Source organism: Amphibalanus amphitrite, unplaced genomic scaffold, assembly GCF_019059575.1.
Source record: "Amphibalanus amphitrite isolate SeventyFive unplaced genomic scaffold, NRLGWU_Aamphi_draft 000213F_arrow, whole genome shotgun sequence".
In the NCBI taxonomy this organism is placed as follows: Eukaryota; Metazoa; Arthropoda; class Thecostraca; order Balanomorpha; family Balanidae; genus Amphibalanus; species Amphibalanus amphitrite.
The window spans coordinates 600634-606435 of NW_024881708.1; positions in this window are offsets into that span (position 1 = coordinate 600634).

Below are 5802 nucleotides of genomic sequence, written 5' to 3' on the forward strand. Positions count from 1 at the left end.
GGTTAGGTAAATCACAGCAACGTATCTTAAGTTGCAAGATGGTTTCATCTTTTGTGTAATAATCAGTTGAATAAGAATGCCAATATACACTTGAAATGATTTATGGGCTCGAAAACATAAATGTTTCTTATTGAATTTGATGGTAGTGAATGGGATTGCTGATAAGTCTTTCCTCCTGAATCTTATGAATAGCTTTGGTTTAGTCCAGGAGCCAATGTTTGCATATCCTTTGACCATATCATGTGAGTCCCACTGAGTTATATGAAGGCATACCGAGAATATCCTGATCTGTGAGACTCGTAAACTATGTCCGCCCAGCTCTAGGCGGTTACGTAACACTTGCAGTAACTTCCGATAGCCTCGTGAAGCCCGCGACAAATAAATCGGAAGAAAAGGCAGTCATAAAACATTGGCTTCTTGCACTGATATCTCATGATCGGGTCATTTGTTTATGCGTGTTGTGACGCAACGTTCAAACTTCAACCTCAGTCTCTAAACAACGAAGGCTGTGGACTGTCCCAAGTGTCCCTGTGGTGGGCCTCTGCTCATGTACATACATACACCGTCCACTGTCCATGTCTCGGGGGTAAGGCTTGCGGGAGTGGCCCAGTCCACCGGAACTGCTGGCTCACCTTGATGGGTGGGGGGAGACGAGGGGGCGCTGGACTGCGGAGGCTGCTGCAGCTCACCGTATCCCAGCCACACCTTCCAATGCGGTCCGAAACCCATCGCTTATCCTGTATCCGGCGCAACCGTCGTCGTCCCCAGCATGCAGTTTACCCGACCGCGGGCTCGTCCTTCACTCCTACATCCTACACGTTTAGGAAACAATATGGTATCAACAGCACCGCATGTGGTGCGTTTATGCTCAAGTACTATATAAAATCATCGTCATTTCTTTGTCTAACACCGTTCCTGAATGATGAATGTGGACAAACTTCGCAGAATGCTCTTGCAGCTTCTAGCATATCACTTGACATTGTACATTTAAGAGTAACGGTAGCTATTTAACCGAGGATGGATGTCATACTCCATTATTGAAAAAGATACACATCTTTCTCAAGCCTGGCGCACAATTTCATACTCTCGCTGTCGGCGGCTCCTTCATAATAAAGAGGGACTCCTTCTATGGCGTGCTATTAGCCACTTTGGGAGCTGACCCTGTCATATTACTGCTCGCCGACGCAGAAACGGCCCTCGTACATAACCGCGCGGACCGCCCACCGCCCCCAATGGTCGCCAATTTTATCGCCGTTTCACAAGTGCGCCGGTGCGGGAGCTCCGCCCCTTGGCGCCTAATGAGAGGGGGAGAGACAACAGTAGTCGCTTTTACCAGATAACAGGTGCCGTCAGCCGATGTCAGGTTCTAGAGAAATGCCCCTGAGAATTTCCAGTGCGTATTCTGAGACAGGATCTCTTTCGAACGGTAGTCTATCACAAATGTGTCAGAGAAACACGCTCGAGCATTGATCTCTGGATGTTCCATAAACTATAACACATTGAATTTTGTTCAAATTACAGTGATAGCCCGTTACTTCAACGGGAATTTTGTGTCAGACATTTTAAAGGTCGTAACATTTCACGAGGGCAATGTGAACTTATTCAGGCTCTTCTGAAGCGTGTAATTCAATTTAGCCCATTACCTGGTGAGCGTCTGGACGGGCGGCCGTATCTGCCTCTGGGAGTCCCTAATCAGCCTCTCCCCGACATACCTGCCGCGGAGGGAGACCAATTTCGGGCAGAAACGAGCTGGAAATTCACACAACAGATGATGAAAATGGCGGTTGAAGTGGTGGAATCAGCCTGACTGTAAAATTCAAACATAAAGCAGGTTGTCGGATGAACTGCGCAATGAAATGAGCAACTATGTCTGACAATACGGCACTTCACGTACACTGTAGAGAGCTATTTGCTCAGTGTTAACTTCTAGCTACTTTCATTGGCCAAGATGTTTCAGGTCATAGAAAGAAATGTGCCAATCAAGCAACAAAGCTTGATGCACCAACAAAAATAAAAAAGAATTAAAACAGAAAACCATTTAAAACGAACAGAACCCGTGAGAAGCTTTTGGCTTTGCAACAATCAAACGTGCGAAGAGAGCATCAAAGACGTGTCAGCCATTTTTCAGGTTCTGGAGGTCGAATTCCTTATCGAGCTCCGGTCTGAGGTTTCCCGTCTCTGGCTCTCACTGTTCAGTGTTCGCTCACGGAATTTCGTTTTCATGCTGAGGCGCAATTAAATGGACGAGTGGCAGAGAAGGGTAGCAGTCACGGGCTGTCTAGTCCTCAAACACGAACCACCGCGACCACAGGCACGAGCGGACGCGGACATTTTGCACGATATTTCGCGGAACAGAGCACCCAGTATCTCTCGATGCGGCACTACTGACCCGGTGCTCTGACCATTGACCCTTCTCGGGTCTTTGACCCGAAATGGCCAGGTCATAGGTCAACCGGGTCCAGAAACATATTGGCGGCGTTACGTTGTCTCATTCACTATAGAAGTACTGTTTGCTATTACCGTCTTATAAAATGAAGCATTAGTTTGGTTAATTCTGATACCGTTAGCCCTCGCGGGCCCGGGGGGGGGCGTTTTTCGCCCCCCCTGGCGAATATTTGCGATAACTCCCGAACGCTTAGGGATAGGAAGGCGAAACTTTCAGTACCTTTTCTCCCATCAATTTGACATCTTCTGAAGTAAAAAATTTGGACCTAGCCCCCTTGATGACGTCACAAGGTCCATTTTTCTAGACCCCTGCACGGCAAACTTCGGCGTCACAGACGCAAACTTCAAATAGCTGCTAAAAATAGAGTTTTAGAGATAAAGACAAATTACGAGCACGGCTGTGTAGCGTTTGACCTATAGAAAAATAGAAAAATAGTTTTGGTGACCTGAGGTCAGAGGTCAGGTCAACGACCCCGAAATGTGGTTTTAGTTTTTCGCAAATAACTTCGACAAAAATGGTCCTAGAGCTACGGCAGTGGTACCATCGCATTCGCCTTGTCAAGCCGCGTCGAATGATATATATTTTGTTCGGAAAAGGTCAAGTTTCATGTTGACCTCATGTGACCTCGAATGACCTCTGGTTGACCTTGACACATGAAAGGTCGTTTATGATGGATTTGTACCCGCTGATCACGAATCTGGCATCTATTTTCCTCTAAGCCTTCATTTAGAGCTTCTGGATGGCAAAATTGTCTTATTTATTATTACTAACTTAATAAGTGAAATAGCCTCTAGCAGGGATACTCTTGTGTGACCTTGACCTTTGAGCAGCCTTGTATCGTAAGATGAACCACAAATAGGGAACTGATAAGCCTCAAAACATTTCAAAACATCTTGGAAGTTAGCACGCAAGATGTGCGAAAAAGTGCCAAGTTTGAGGTCAATTTTGAGCGTGACCTTGACCTTGACCTTTCATTTAGAGCACATTTTCAGAATCCTCAGATTCTCTTCTTTCGTTTGACACCCAATTTTGCCGGTTTGATGCAGCCTGCCGTCCTCTAGAAGGCTTACTTTGAGATCACTACACATGTGCCGGTTTTGGCCTTTGACCTTGACCTCTGACCTTGAAAATTGACCTGAGGTCAAAAATTTTAGGTGCATTAGAATCGTCTCGTAAGGACCTTTCGTTTGGTATCGCTTTTGTTTCCGTAGCTCTCTTATTTACGGAGTTAGACAGGGGGGGCGAAAAACGCCCCCCCCCCGGGCTGCGGTGGTTGGGATTACCCCCCGGGCCCGGCCGGGTTAGCATGTTGCCAGAACGTCAGCTCCGCGTTTTATGAGTTAGTAGCCTAGACGTAAACGAGCCACTTATGACCTCCAACGACATTTAATATTTCCAGTGCAGCGGCCTCAATTAGGTCTATTAGCTTGTTTAAACCAAACGATCTTTTGATGCAATGAGTTTTACTGGCCACTCCCGCTGGCCATATACGATCCGTTCGGTGGCGCAGTATTTGGTCTCAGCAGAGACGGCCTCTGACCTATCCTCGAGTGATTCTGCTCTATGACCTCTGACCTCCAGCTGACCCCAGTCCCAGCGTGACTGAAAAGTCGACAGCCACATGTAATATGTGTTCACTAAAAATTGAGACAAAGTTTAGCGGACTGCATCTTCAGTAAAAATGTACCGATTTAAACAAACGAGGCATTATTGTAAAGCGCATTGCACCTGCTGCAAGCTGTAGAGCGTCAACAGATTTGCCTGATCCCCATATTTCTCTTTTTGGACATTCGCTTGGAAGTGTTTTCACATGCTCTGGCACCAGTGGGCCGTGAATTTGGTCAATTCATGGCGGTAACGAACAACCAGTTGATATTTTCTATGAAATTTAAAGACACCAACATACGCTATAGCCTTCGGCAAAACACATTTCATACTCATTTCTTAAATTTCAGGCGTGGCAAACGGCTTATTGGGCCTCATTCCAAGTGGAATTTTTACATCGGCAGGGGTCCTCAAGGCGCCCCTTGGTTAATGTGCTGGCGCGAGGTCGGACCAGAAGACCACCTTCTGGTTACATATGTTGTTCTGCATGAGCTTCTAGTACTAAATAATACATTTGGCTCCGAAAGTATCATATTATATAGAACCAGCCTGGAGGAATGAAGTCCAATTGTTGATATGCTTTGAAATGACACATACACCATAGCATCCAGCGTTAGCTTGCATACTGACACTTAAATGGACGTTAGCTTTTGTGTCATCGATAACATCACTACAGAACACTCCATTGTCTAGTTCATTGTCGCTCTTTAACCCGCGACCTGGTGGGGGGGCTATTTTTTGCCCCCCCCCTCCAGACTTTTCGATATATCTCCAGAACCGCTGCGCCGATCGTCACCAAACTTTCAGTGCCCTCGCGGACATCAATTTTACACATTGTGACCAAATTTTTTTTTCAAAGGCTATGATAGGTTGGCCGGAAATGACGTCAGAGTGACGTCATGTTCTGCCGTTTTCGACCCAAAAAAGGTTTTCGCGGGAAGAGCTGTCAGGCCTATAGCTTTGCAAATACAGAAAAATGATAAAGACATAAAAGCTGTAGAATCGACAGGGATACAAAACAGCTATCTCGGATTTTTGAAATTTTTGGATTTTGACCCCCAAAAATCAAAAAATATTTTTTTTGGATATAATAATCGAAAAATCCAAAAAGTTTTTTTTGAATTTCGCAAAAACCGGAATATATGTGATAGTCCTTGCCGCCTACCATCCACATACCAAATTTGAGATTGATACCTCTTTTTTTGGCGAAGTTATAGCGAAAAAACTGTTCAAAATTGATGACGTCAAATTTTCAAACTCAATTTTTAGCAATTCTAGACCCCGTAGCGCAAAACAAAGACCACCATTAGACTCCCCGTGACGAGCTGCATCGAATCAATACCCATTTTATGCAAAACTATCAACTTTAAAATTTGACCTTTTTTGGCCTGACCTTGACCTGACCTTGACCTGAACTTCACCAGAAAGTGAACTAAGCCGTACCTGATAGTCTTATAACCAACACCAGAGTTGGAAATGAAAAATTGGCCATAAAACATGCATCACACAACCCTAGTAAAGTTGGGCTCATGTGACATGACCTGTGACCCTTGGTGACCTGACCTGTGACCTGACCTGGTATTGTCAGTGACCTCTAATAGCAACATATCTACTAGGCAACTGACGCCCTATCGCTGATTCTCGACAAAATGCGTTTTCCTCGGTGTTAAAGCGCATTCCCTAGAAGACCCGTGAACGGTGAAACATTTCATCTTTGACCTGACCTGTGACGTCATCGGTGACCCCGAGGT